At 37.2% G+C, this 15417-nt stretch overlaps 1 long non-coding RNA gene across 2 annotated transcripts; it reads right to left on the reverse strand.

Annotated features, from left to right (window-relative positions):
• Positions 1-10807: 10807 nt before the first annotated feature.
• On the reverse strand, positions 10808-12797 carry LOC131244641 (uncharacterized). 2 transcript variants are annotated; one of them, XR_009170436.1, is made up of 3 exons: positions 12531-12797; positions 12260-12335; positions 10808-10907 (listed from the first exon to the last, which is right to left on the reverse strand). It is a non-coding gene; the product is annotated as an uncharacterized LOC131244641 (long non-coding RNA). The 2 variants fall into 2 exon arrangements; XR_009170437.1 differs by lacking the exon at positions 10808-10907 and adding an exon at positions 11863-12127.
• Between the last annotated feature and the right edge of the window lie 2620 nt (positions 12798-15417).

Below are 15417 nucleotides of genomic sequence, written 5' to 3' on the forward strand. Positions count from 1 at the left end.
GATCTCAAATAAACATCATGGCGGGCCCTAAGAAGGTTTCAATAGTGGGTGTCACTATCCCACTCTTTTCTATGGTGGGTCCACTTGAACTTTGGATCTGCCCGTCAATTAGATACACCATTCCATGGTGGGCCACAACCTTAAAAATAAAGTCAATCCGTGACTTGGGTGGGCCACACCACATACTATAGTTAAGAGGGTTACCCTCCCATTAAAACATTCATAATCATTTATTGGGCCCACCTAGATGTGGTTCATAGATCCAAACCATTCATTATGTGTGTCCCACTTGGATGAGGAGTCAAACCAAGTTTCATACATATCCAAAACTCATGTGGGGCCCACCAAATGCTTTTATATGTTTTAGGGATGTCTTCACATAGTTTTAGATGCTATGGCCCACCTGAGTTTCGTATACAACTGATTTTTGGACTTAAAGGGGATACATCAAATGCATGGTGTTAATGTTTTACACACATCATGGTGGGGCACACAGATTAACCTCATGGGAAGTTCCCATGAGGTGATCTTATAGTACCATTTCACTATTTAGGTAACTCTTTCGTGGGTGTTACTCTAATCGTGTAGGGCCCACCTTGATATATTTTATATATATCGACACCGTCCATATATTTTTCCATCATATTTTAGAATGTGATTTCAAATCACAAGAACTCAATAATCTCAGGTGGGCCATACCAATCAAAACAATGATGAATAGCTATTAAAAACCTTTTGAAGGCCACAAAAGTTTTAGATTAATTTGATCTTTGTAGTTTACCTTCATCTAGATCTTCTTTACATTATCAACAAGTTGGATTGCAAATAAACATTACAAAAACCTTACGATGGGCTCTTTATAATTTTTAATGGTGAGGTCTTATATTGGTCCACTTAAGATTTAAATCTACACAATTTTTTACACACGGCTCAAAAATGGGTTGGAGAAACATAGGGGTGCCGGTAAGGATATACAACACATCATCAAAATCACTTTTGTTATCTAACTTTTCAATTTTTCTTGTCAAAATAAAAAATCTAATTTTCTTTTTTTAAAAATATATTTTTTTACAATTTGTCAATTTTTCACAATTTTGTTTAATTTCTTAAATTTTCTTTTTCAAAATATCAATTTTTTAATCTCACTTTTGTTATATAACTTTTCAATTTTTCTTATTAAAATACAAAATCTAGTTTTCTTTTTTAAAAAATATATTTTTTTCAATTTGTCAAATTTATCACAATTTTGTTTTATTTTTAAAATTTTCTTTTTCAAAATATCTTTTTTTATTGAAATCTTGTTATCTAACTTTTTAATTTTTTTGTCAAAATACAAAATCTAGTTCTCTTTTTTTAAAAATATATTTTTCTTTTACAATTTGTCAATTTTTTCACAATTTTGTTTAATTTTTTAAATTTTCTTTTTCAAAATATCATTTTTTTATCGAAATCTTGTTATATAAATTTTTAATTTTTTTGTCAAAATACAAAATCTAATTTTCTTTTTTTTAAAATATATTTTTTTCACAATTTGTCAATTTTTTCACAATTTTGTTTAATTTTTTATATTTTCTTTTCCAAAATATCATTTTTTTATCGAAATCTTTTTTTTTTTTCAAAGTTATCAACATTATTCAAAGTTCTTAATTTTTTTTTCAAAATCTAGATTTTTATAAAATCACAGTTTTTTTTTTCAAAATTTAAATTTTTCTTAAACAATATTAATTATTTTTTCTAAGCTTCTTAACTATTTTTTTCGAATTTCATAATTTTTTTGTTGTTTGGTTTTAACCTGAGCAATAGAGACGGTTTAAGACTGTCTCTAATGTAGACTGCGATAAGACGGCTAAGGACCGTCTCTAATAGAGACGGTCATTGACAGTCTCTAATAGAGACGGTCTTTGACCGTCTCAGATTATAAGTAAAAGACGGCCAATGACCGTCTCTAATGCAGATGGCCACTGACCGTCTCAAATTACTGGTCAAGGACCGTCTCTAATGCGAACGGCCAATGACCGTCTCAGATGACCAATATAAGACGGTCGACGACCGTCTTTAATGATTTGTGGACGTTCAAAATTTTAAGACAATATTAAGGACGGTTAGGGGCTGTCTAAAATTTTAGAGACGGTTTACGGCCTTCTCTAAAGCGTCTTTAAACCAAGCAATTTTAGAGACGGTCCAAAACCGTCTCTAAATCCGTCATTTTTTTTCATTTTTCACGTAGTGATATATACCTCCTCGTTGAGGTCACCATTCAGGAATGCAGTCTTTACATCCATTTGGTGGATGTGAAGATGATGTATGGAAGCTAGTGCAAATAATATCCTAATGGATGTTATCCTAGCTACAGGAGAGTATGTGTCAAAGTAGTCTATCCCTTCTTTTTGTCTAAAATCCTTAGCTACTAGTAGAGCTTTAAAGGTTTGGATAGTTCCATCAGTGTGATATTTCTTCCTAAATACTCACTTACAACCTATGGGTCTAGAACCTAGATGTAAGTTAACTAGTTCCCATGTTTGATTTGATAGTATAGATTCCATTTCATCGTTTAGAGCTTCTTTTCAGAAAGCTGAGTCTTTAGAGGATATGACCTCTTTATATGTTTTAGGATCATCTTCTATAGTCATTACTATAGGTATTTTTCTTATAACATTTTCTCTATCTCCTTCTACAAGATGAAAAATGACACGTTGTGAGTCTATATAGTCATCTCCTAGACTCTTCTCTATTCTTGTCCTTTGACTTCTACGAGGCTCAATAGGAGCTTCCACCATCTGTGGAACTGTGCTATCTGGTTCTCTATTATGAGTTTGGATTTCATTATCCTTTGACTCCAAGGATAGTGAGTTTTCAAAAAACTCAACATCTCTTGATTCTATTATCGTATTAGACTCTATGTCTAGCAGTCTATAAGCTTTACTATTTTGTGCATACCCTACGAAGGCGCACTTAATAGCTCTTAGTCCTAATTTAGTTCTTTTTGGATCAGGGGTTCTGCAATATGTAAGATACCCCCACACTTTTAGATATCCTAGGTTAGGTTTTCTACCTCTCCATGTTTCATATGGAGATATTTTATATTTTTTAGATGGAATTCTGTTTATTATATGGCATGCTGCAAGCAGTGCCTCTCCCCATAGACTTAGTGATAACTTTGCTCTTATCAGCATTGAGTTAACCATTTCTACTAATATTTTATTCTTCCTTTCAGCTATACCATTTTGTTGAGGTGTGTATGGTGCTGTACATTGATGTATCAGTCTATGTTCTTCACAGAAGTTATCGAATTCATTGGAGAAGTATTCTCCTCCTCTATCGCTACGGAGAATTTTTATTTTCTTATTCAATTGATTCTCTACTTCTGCTTTATATATTTTAAACATGTTCAATACTTCATCTTTGCTCTTTAATAGGTACACATACACATACCTAGAGAAATCATCTATAAAGGTTATGAAGTATCGTTTACCTCCATGAGTAAGAATGTCGTTTAACTCACAGATATCACCGTGCACAAGATCCAATACTTGAGATAATCTTTCAACACTTGGAAAAGGTTTCTTTGTCATCTTGGATCTTATGCACACTTCACATTTTTCAGTTTCATTATCTGTGTATGAGATTAAACCATTTTTAGCCATGAACTTCAAGGTACTATACCCTATATGGGCTAGTCTATCATGCCACAATCCAACGGATTCAACCATATACGTAGAAGTGTTACTTTCATTTAGAGAAAACCAAGCATATCCCTATTAGTGTTCTCTACTGTATGTACCTTGGACAAGGTATTCCTGTTATCATTTTTTTCTGTCGCGATTACGGGATTCTTCCTCAATTCTAAGGTGTTTCTGGATTTGTTCCAGTGTGTAGAATCACTTTCTTTCCAGAGGTGAAATCAGTTCGACAGTTCCTTTGCCGACGACCTTCGATTGGACTTCATTACCCATTTGGACTTCTTGATCATCGGTCAATTCCTCATAGGTTTTGAAGACTGATTTGTCGTAGCACACGTGTACAGTAGCAACAGTATCATACCACCAACCTGAAACTTTGCCTTGGATGGTATTCACCTCAGTGATCATAGCCACGATATCGTCTTCTTTTACTGCACTTGTCTCTTTCTTAGATTTGTGATAGCGGCATACTCGAGCATAGTACCCAGTTTTTCCATAGACATGGCATGGACCCTTGAACTTTCCGTTCTTCTTTTGAGTGGTTTTTTTGAATTTCCCTTTATTAGGTTTCAGGGAATCGTCTTTCTCGGGATGTTTGTTATTGGTGTTTTCTACAGCATGTACTTTGGACGAGGTATTCCCGTTATCATTTTTTCTATCGCGGTTACGGGATTCTTCTTCAATCCTGAGGTGTTTCTGGATTTGTTCCAGTGTGTAGTCCTCGATTTTATACAGCAACTTCTTTCTATAGTCTTTCCACATCGGTGGCAATTTGGCGATTATAGCCCCTACTTGGAAGGATTCAGGAAGATCGATTTTTATCACTTTGATTTTGTTTACTATTAGCTGCAGTTCTTGGATTTGGGGCAGCAGCGGTTTATTATCTACCATGCTGAAGTCAAAATACCTAGCGATGAGAAACTTGTTGGTACCTTTTTCTTCAGCCTTGTATTTGAATTCCAGAGCGGTCCAGATCTCCTTTGCTGATGACGTCTGTTGGTACATATCGTACAGGCGGTCGGAGAGAGCGTTCAGAATGTGTCCTCGATACAAGAGTTCGTCTTCGGCTCTTTTGATGCGGGCAGCTACTTGTTCAGGTGTGTCGTTGTCAGATGCTTCAGGTAGTACTTGCAAATTTGGATCTAATATGTAATAGATCTTCAGTGCCGTCAGGAGAAATTTCAGCTTGTCTTGCCATCTTGTAAAATTGGTTCCATCGAACCGATCAAGATGTATCAAGTCCTGATTCATTAACTTGATGGATGAAACACTGTCGGCTTCCATCAGAAAAATAACGCTTTAAGATTGTTGGAAATTATACAGATTAAAGTATTTCTGTATAATGTGAAAACCGAAAAGTGCAAAATAATCAAAAATCAGGACAGGCTGAAGCACGTCTGAAACGCTGTCCTTAAAGCGTTATTTGCCCCAACTCAAGTGAATTGAGTATGCTGGTAGGTTACAGGCAAATAGCTTCTAAGATACGACGAGCCTGGTGTGAGTCTACGTTCAGCAAACACGAAGGCCCACCAAATGGAACTCAATTACACACTTTCTGGCAGTATTACAGTATAAATGAAAAAATCCCAAAAGAAGAAGAAAAGAAGAGAAAAACTTCTACACAGGTCAGTTCAAATCTTCAGTTACTGGTTCAGTTGAACCGTTCTAGACCACACCACTGGTCTGTTCTTCAAGCTAAGGTTTAAGCCTTGCTATATTGCTGGAAACACTAGAATATATGAGTGGAGAGGGGCTGGCTGTCTCAGTTCGTATGGGTTTACTAGAGTGAGTTGAGATGGTTTGGAAACCCATCCAGGTCCTCCTTTTATAGGCTATGGTGGCTAGGGGGTTATGGTTCATAGACTTAAATTCCATTAAGTCATTTCTAGCTGTTGGAAAACTAGCCGTTTTATAGCCGTTTTCTGACTGTTGTGCATGGACCATTAAGTTGCTGCATGCTGACTGTTGTGAGACAACAGCTAGCCGTTTTCTAGCTTTTGGGCTAGCCATGCAGCAGTTACAGCTGGACCCTACACTAATGGCTCAGCTGTTACAGTTTCTGCTGCAACAGCTCTTTTCAGTCCTTCTATTTATACTGAGAGATTTCTCTCCCAGTCCTTTAATCTCTCTCATGTGAAGTGCAAAGTGCGCTAGCGCCTCTACAGCCATACTGCCTCACATGCCCACGCCCTCGCACCGAGCCCGAGCCCGAGCTGAGCCCGTGCCCATGACCGAGACCGAGCGCGCGGGTGTTCCAGTGCGTAGTACTGGAACACGCAAGGTCCATAGTCCACGGACTAGGTAGGTAAATATTATAATACTCCACATCTTTCATATAAACCACAAATTTTTCTCTTCTCTTTTCCATGTGGGACTATTCCCAAAAAACCCGCAGAAAAGTGTTTTTTCAAAACAACTTTTTATATTATATATTATTTTATTATCAAAATATTTTTTATTAAAATCAATATTTTTACAACAATTCAACTAATACCCTCACATCAAGGTGGACCTTACGGTTAAGGCCGCATACTCTTAAGTGGGGATGGGGTCTCACATAATCCGCTCCCGATGGGTCACATGGTGAAATTTGATTGAATGAGCCATGCGTAGAGATGGATGATGTGATGAGATTTGATTGGTTAGGCCTTATGTAATTGTCAGATATTAACCTCCTTATCTAACCACAGCCATCAAATCTGCATCCTGTGACACGACTGAGATTGTAAAAATCTTTCAGCAACTGGAAGCCGTCATTGTGGACCAGAATAGCCCTACGACACCAATTTCACGCGTCTAGAAGCTCTGTGGGGCACTTTGTCCATTAAGTGAGAACCGTGGTTGTTGTAACGGTGTATGCAAAAGATAATCAAACAAAAAATTCTGATGGCCACATAAATGGGAATAATATAAAAGTTTTCCTAAAACCTCTTACCTGACATTTGATCCAGCTAATTAATGGTTGTATTTTCTCTTCATCCTACTGAGATACACCTGATGAACGGGCTTGATGAAAGATACACACCTTGTGGACCCCACACACAAATTTATTACGGCATCCCATCACAATTGTTTCCTGTATTGTGGCCCACCTGAGTTTTCAATCTCACTGATGTTTAAGCTTAAGGTCTATGAATTGTGGATACAACTTGATTGACCATGTGAATTTTACATATGGTGGGCCCAATAATCTTTTATCGTGGAGGATTCCTGTACGCACATTTCCATAGTACGTGACACAGTTGTGGCCGAAATTGAAAGAAACGAGTTTGCAGAAAATTCAACGGCTGGGCCACCACACAGAGAATTTTCCCTAAAACCGCCAAATTGACACGTCATGACCGACCTGAGTCCTGAAATGTCGAGATTTTTTTTTTGTGTAAATACTTTCCTGATGGCCCTACACAAAACTAATTAGTGGTGGCATGGGACGTGGATCGTGTGGTGACCCTGCCACGAAGGACCTCCGTGTCGACCGGCTGTAGGGCCCATCGTGATGTACGTATTTTATCCATCCGTCTATCCATTTTTCCGGCTCATTTCAGGACGAGCATATATATTCAAAGCTCAAGTGGACCACACTATACGAAAAAGTGGGGATTAAACACCAGCTGTTGAAAACTTATAATAAAAGAAAATTAATTGATTTTCCATCGATCAGTATGGTCCTCGGAAAGCCTACAGACCATACAGATTGAATCATCCATTGTCCTGAGTACAAGAACCAATTCAAAAGCCTAAAAATCATGCGCATAGGAATTAGATATTTCTACACAATTTCTGTAGCAGCGCACTATCTACATATGGCTAATTTAAGCTGTCCATTGTACAGATTTACATGTTATACTTAATTTACAAGAAAATGGAAGATAGATCATACCGCTAATACGTATCATGTTATCTCCAAGAAACTCTCTCTCCTTCTCTCTCTACAATAAGTTTCTTTTTGTTTCCTTTTGTTTAAGGAAGGTAGATAGGAGGGATGGAATGGGGGAGAGATAAGAGGAAGATAAGAGAGTTACGAAATCTCTCTCAAATTCATTTTTTAAAAAAATAATAACACTAAAATAAATTTAAAAAATCTGATCGTTACAACACATGCATTAAGGTGGGCCCCATGGTCATTGCTTAAACAAACTTAGTGTTACCCAAACATTCTAAGTACGTACTCAACCGGTTGCAACCAGTCTCCATGTGAGAGTATGATGAAAATGGATATGGTAAAAACATCCTTTTATCATCAGTTATAATGAAGCATGATTTGGTAAATATTTGATTTAAAGCATTTTATGGTAAAACTATTATTTAAGATAAATTTTCTTAGCAAATATAGGTAAAGTACCTTCTTCATAATGGGTGGGCCTTGGGAGCAAAAGGGTATGTAGCTTGGGTGGGGCACACCATAATGCTCATGTGAGTCCACCCCAACAACCATGTGCATCACTCCCATATTAATTGCACAAATTAAAAAAAAAAAAAAATCCACGATTGGAAATATAATATAGGGCAGCCTTGATCCTCCAAACTATTTCCTTAGCGTGGTCCACCTAAATCATTGATGGGCTTGGTGTTTGGCCCTAAACTTAGATTTTAGTGTCTCATCTAAAGGTTGGAGTAGATTTTATATAATCATTGCGGAGGGTCCTTAAAACTCAAGGGTGGATATATCTTTCTCAAATATTTCCTTTCATGCGGGCCTACGGGTCAGCTTGATGTTTTTGACTATGTGCCTAACATCTAATTACACATCTAAAGGTTACTGGATCTCACATAAACATCACGGTGGAAAAATCAAGAGTACGTGTCCCTAAAAAATCAAGGGTTGGGAAGGGGTATACTACCCTTATTTTTTCACTGAGCCCAACGTGATGTGTATGCAATGTCCACTCCAGCCATTAGAAACTCCCAGTAGGCTAAAAACCAAAAACTCGGGCTCACTTATATTTAGGTGAGGGACGGCAAAGGAAACAATTGAGAGAGAAATGTCCACCCTTAATTTTCACTGTGCTTATGAAATTCACTCTAATCTTTTCATGCCCTACCAAAATTTAAGCCCATTCATAATTCAAATGAGCCATATCAAGGAAATAGTTTGGAAGGTGAGGATTGCCCAATCGTTAGTCCACTTGAATAACGGGTGAATTTGAGTTTTGGCCCAAGCCATAACATGGGACGATTAGCTATTGACCAATGTATACGTGCCATATGCAAGAAATCATGGCATTCACTCCTCAAGTGAGCCATTTTTTTCTCGTACAAGCGTTAATTTTGAATTCAAAGCATGTTCACATCATACACTTCCTGACTAATGGTTGGGATCTTGTTCATGTGTATTCCCACGTGGTAGCTGCATTGCCGGGCCAGCATTCTATCAAAACCCTTAAGTGGGGAAGAGAGCATATGAGCTACGCAACTGCCATGACAAGTCAACATCGGGTAAATAAGCACGTGAGCTGGGAATTGTTTGATACATAAGCAAGCGTGCGGGTTCATTTTTGAGCCCATGCCCCCTAAAATGATACAGAGAAATTGATGGATGGTGTGGATATAAATACATATAACAATTGGGCCCCACGATAAGAGAAGCATTGGGTGAGGTTGGGGCCACACGTCAAACCGATTCTATCTTGGCACAGTTCGGCTGAGCTCGGCCAATACCTAACCCCATCTTGAACTCGGCTTGGCTTGGCCAATACCGAATCCCAGCTTGAACTCGGCTTGGCTCAGTCCTCAACTTGACTAGCCAGCTCAGCTCGGTTTGGATGATCTACATATCTTTAAATAAGTGCCACATATGATGATGAGTCACTACCACACACTACGCCAAAATCGTGAATTTACAACGGACCAAAGCCGTCGTAAAACTAAATAAACGACGGATTTCGTCCGTCGCTGTTTCCTGGGTCGTTTTTCTTTTTCCACCGATAAAATCCGTCGTTTAATCTGCGACGGATAAGATCCGTCGTAAAAAAAAAATGTCACATTCGAAAAAGAAACCATCGTAATTAAAGATATTGACGACGGATAAGGTCCGTCGCTAATATGAGGAGAGCGACGGACCCACATCCGTCGGTATTTTCAAATTGTTTAGAAATTAGCGACGGATTTGATCCGTCGCTAAAATATCTGTAAATTAAAAAATATCAATCAAATAAAAATATCATCAGATTTTTTTTTTTTAGAATCTTACACCTGATAGTCATTCAAAAAATAATTCATGCGATTGTTTAATAAGAATTCTATTCACAAAATAAATCCTATTCATCAAACTAAAAGGTTCAATCATACTGAAAATAAACTCCCTCCCAAAGCATTATATGATACCTCATGTGAAAAATATATGCACATAAATGGAATCCACTATATATGATACCTCATATAACAACATATAACCATTGACTTGCAAAAGCCTGCAACTCCCTAATGAAATCTAATATATACTTGCATACTTCTAGGAGACGAGCTTTTGATGGGACGCTTCTTTCTTCTAGCTTGAATCCATAGCTGTCTACCATGGGAACATATTCATCAAACTCTTAAGAACCCTGCCCTTCCAAATTAGAGAAGCATGTCAAAAACAACTGCTTGACATTTTCACAGTATTTCTAGAAGACGGAACATTAATTGATTAAATACAAATAGAAGAACAGCCTCATTGAGAGTACATGAATCTTTGAAGTGGTTTTCTATCGATAAAAGACTACACTGTCCTCCACAGCAACCTAAAACCAGGGCCAGCATTGATGATAAACATTTGGCACAATGTCTGTACAAGAGCAAGTCCAATGTTACAGGCAAGCACTATCTAGATGCACATTTCCATTAACAACTCGAATTCCTATTTAATTTCTGGTCTGAACCAAATAATGATTATAAGTGACATCAGGACTCCATACTCAATTAAGACTGCAATTTCTAATACAATTCTGCTTTATAAAACAATGTATATGGAAAGATGTTGGGCGAATCAAGACATACAGATTTCTTTTCTCGGCAATATCTGTTGGTGACTTCCTGAAAGCATGCCAAGGCCTACACAAATACAATTCTAGCAAATCAATCATGGTGGGTGTACATATCAATTCCCAAACAAGAATTAGGAACAGAGCACAACAGAGAATCAAGATTAGAAAACCTGAAGTCTCGTCTGTCTGAGATGTCCGACATCTGAGACTGAGTTACTGAAATTTAGACTCCCAAGCCTTGAAGTAGACTCTGATTCTGCAACTAAAATCAATAGAAGATAAAAGAATAAGACGAAAATTTTGGATGGGATAAAGACAAATAGGAAGAAAAATCAATGAAATCAATGCATACCAGATAAGCTTTTTCTGAAGGATGGTGGGGTAGCTGAAGAAGTCAAGGTTCTCTCAAATTCCACTGTTATTTCTTGCAAGAAAGAAATACTAGATATAAGAGGGAAAGCTTGGAAGAGGATAAAGACACAGAAACTTCATCCAAAATCGCCCCAAGTTTCTTGGTTGGGGTTATCAAATCCAGAAGTTGCTCAGGCTTTAGATACCATGTGTGTGGAACCCACAGTTGAGCGATCCAAACTGTTGATATGATGGGCTGCTCTTTCATCCCCCATCTCCCAAAAAGTCTTCAAGATTGGAAGACCCTATCCACCCAATCTTTGGCTCTCTTTTCCATTGAAACTGGTCCTATATTTTTTTCTCAACTGTTCATCTCTAGGCAATCAACTGATTTTTACTATCTTAAAAGGTGGAAGATTTTTGGGAGCATGGTCCATCCACTGCAGGCTCAACATCTCAATGGCCTAGATCACCAGACAACAGGCCCCCACACAAGGAATTGAAATCCTCAGTAAAATCCACATTTCCTGAGGCTCAACATTCCATAATTCTTCACATAAAATGCCATTCTTACATCCCAAGTTAAAGCTTAAAAGGACATTAATTCCTCACATAAAATGCCATTCTTACATCCCAAGTTAAAGCTTAAAAGGATATCGAATTACCTAAGTTCAAAAAGCTATCTACAATATTCTCCTTTGTTGTTTTCATTTACAATGGGTAGTTATTTTTTTAGTGTTGTCTTTTTCTCAGTTCGTTTCCTTGAATATGAAGTCTCAGCTAAAAGAAATGGGCTGCAATAAATTGATATTGGGACCATCTTGGCAGCATTGACATAGATTTCTCATAAAGATATTCCGTATGAGTTGAGTGAGTAGTTCTTGTGCCATCTGTTTTGACAGAGAAATTCAGATGTCTCTATCTTTCATTGAAATACCTTATCCACCACTAAAAATCAATGCAATTTTTAAATTCTCGAATTAATAAATCATTAGGTAAACTTGCCCGAAAAAATTTCGAATGTTGGGTACTGATTTCCTTAGAAAACCAACATGAATTATGGATCTAGCAGAGGGGCATTTGGAAAATTTAGCGCGTTCTTGAATTGAAGAGAAAAGGCAGTTTTGCAATCTGCAAGAGAGCTTGGTAATTTCTGCGAAATACAAAATAAGGCATGCAGTAAAAAATAAAAAATAAAAAATTGGTAAAAGGATTTAAGAGATTTGGTTGGATTTAAAAGGTAAAGAGATGCTTATTACTTACCGGAAGAATCGAATGAATCTTCGTCGGTTTGGCTTATGGTCTTCTCTTTGGATGAAAATATTCTTGGAAGAAAAGACTGCAAGCATCATGTATAAAAAAAATAATTAATTAAAAAAAAACCCACTGTTTCAAAATGAAAATAAAAGAAGCAGACGAGATTCTTCTTCCACCAACCAAGAAATGTTCCAGAAAATTGGATTCTCAGGAATTAGAATCTAAGAAAAACAAAAGCCCTCTGAAATTAGAATCTAACAAACAATAGAGGATATACCTTCCTGAAGGTCATCTCTAAAATCTCTCCTCCTTTCAATGGAGAATGAAAAGTCTAAACTTTAAATACAAACAGACACCCCAAAACTTGAAACCTGTTATTCATGCATAGAAGATTCAGAAGAAGAATTTCCAATGAAGAGATGGGAATTGGAGAACACCCAATTTGAACAAGTTACTTCTAACTGGAAAATACGAGAAAAAAGAAAGGGAATCCTTTCAGTGCCTCTAGATTACAAGCCCTGCAACCACAAGGCATTAAGAGGAAAAAAAACCATTAAAAAAGACCAAATAAAATTATAAATGCAATAGATTTCACAAACTTCACAGCATAGACAACAACTCAAACCAATTACATAAAGTAGGAAAATGATGTGTATATATACATTCATGAAAGAAAATCCAGTTCCACCAATCATAAAATGCTCCAAACTGCTTATTTTGAAATGGATAAACAATTTTGGAAGATGTGGTTGGCTGGTTGCAGCTGGATATTTGGTGCAGATTCTGTTTGGTAGTTTATGGAGCTGTAACTTTATATAAATAAACTAGTAAAATGCATGTGTTGCACATGTGAGTATATCTTTGTAATTACATGGACTAATGTTGTTGATTAGCTTAATACCAACATTTAAAAAAATCAATTCAATGTAATAATATGTAGAGTACTAATGGGAAGGGGAAGAGCTCGTCCACCGCTCAAGTGGTGTACATGTGCAGAAATTTAGAGCTTATAATTGTTGACTCCATTTTGAATAGAGATTGCATTAACTCCAATCAAATAAACTTCAGTCATAGAATTTAGACCTTCACCATTTTAACTTGAACCATTCTTTTGACAATGAGCACTAACTGAAAGAAATGACTAAAATTATTCAAACCAAAAATAGAACACAACGAGCCCCATGGGGACATTAAATGGAAAAAGGAAAATTCCATACACGAGCCTGATTTTTCTTCATTTTTCCTCGAGACATCGCAGCACCGACTCTGCAAAGATTTGTTGCCTGAAAATGTGAAACAATAGTGCTATGATATTGCCAATGTTTTTGTATTAGATTGTCATGTTGCTGGTATGCTAAACTCAAGAGTCAAGACCTTCCTTTTCTTCATAAGTTGTATGATAAGCTTTATATCTATTAGATTTTCCAAGGCCACAGGCGTGTATAGGAGAGCCCATCTACAAGCTGGGGACACATGCAAAGACTACACATGGTGAACAACCAAGCTGACCATCTGGTGTGCCCCACTGCATAACCACCATCTCCCAAAAATCAGACCGGTCCACTCATCCAGTAACAGGGTATGAAATGAATAGATAGCTGAAAGAACTTGTTTCAGAAGTCCATTTGTTTTGTACACTAGCCCACCTGATGAATTCACTGGCCTCATTATTGGGCCCTGGGAATCCATGCCATGGGCCTACCTGAGAGACGGGTCAGATCTTGCAGTGTTCCACCATGGGCAGGGCTATACACCCTAAACCTCTATATTCAACTAAAATCAGGTAGGCCATGACTGGCCATGCCAGATCCTCTATAGGTTTTTAAGAGAAAAAGATACATCTAACATACTTCTGTTCGGTGTGTTTTGGACCAGGACGAGAGTATTTCAGATATCCATCCCAAGGAACCTTTTTAAGACCAGCTGGAATAGATATTATGTCCCTGACTGCAACAAGAGCCATTTTATCAGACAAAAGGTTGTTCCAATTGCAAGAAAGAACCAACATAGACTTTCTTTTAGAGATTAGAACAAAGAGTGACAAATGCCCAGGATCATCTCATAGGAATTGCAAGGCAGTAAAAATTACCTTTCTGCAATTCTATTGGCATCTTGCCAGGTTTTAGATTTTGAAGTTCCAAGTAGCACACATCACAAACAACAACCCATGATATCATAAGATGGAGCAAATGCATTGTAGATGATTGCCTGAAAGCAAATAGCTCAATGAAAGACAATAAGAATGCAGAATATAGATTTAACATGGACACCTAAATAACTGCTTGTTCGGCTAATTTCATTGATCCTTGTGTTTTGAAGATCCATACCTATTTGGTTTTGAAAATCAGTTACAGTATAGCCACATTGGCCATGCCCATTATGTAATGCAGCATTTAACCAGTCCATTTTAAAAACAATGGGCCCATATCAATGCCGACCGGAACCATGACCCAATGAGAAGAAAAGAGAGAGCAATGACAGATGGAATGGATTTTGGAATAAAAACAGGGATTTTGAGAGAAGCTCACCCACGGCATGCCTGAAATCCTTCAAAGATTCGGAGCTCACCCACCGGCGGAAGAAGAAAATGAGAAACCAAGCAGAGGGGATTTGGAAATCCCTCTTCTGAAATGAGATATTTGTTTCAAATCCGTAAACTGTGAGTTTTCCATAATTTAACACACCAATTACATTAATATCCATACATTTAAGGGACCGTTTAATGAATGATTAATATAGTTTTATATACCAAAAAAGTATAAATATTAACCATTAACAACTAGACCCATTATTTAGATGGTCTGGATAATTCTATAGCATTACTACTATTAATATGAATGAGTCACCACTGTTTTACATCAAACACAAAACTCACATATTATCTCGTAAATATGTAACGTCACTTGGGCTTTCCATCTGATAGTGCTCTACGGCCCCCACCATGATTTATATGTTTTAATCCATGCCATCCGTCCACTTCTCCATATCATTTTAGGGTTAATCCCAAAAAATGAGATCGATATAAATCTCAAGTGGACCACACCACGGGAAAACAATCAAGATTGAACGTCCACCATTAAAAGCCAGACCTTTGGCTACGTCCACCAAAAAATGAGCTCCATATAAATCTGTGTTATATCCACACCGTCCATCCATTTTGAGAT

The sequence above is a fragment of the Magnolia sinica genome, chromosome 4, assembly GCF_029962835.1.
Source record: "Magnolia sinica isolate HGM2019 chromosome 4, MsV1, whole genome shotgun sequence".
Classification (NCBI taxonomy): domain Eukaryota; kingdom Viridiplantae; phylum Streptophyta; class Magnoliopsida; order Magnoliales; family Magnoliaceae; genus Magnolia; species Magnolia sinica.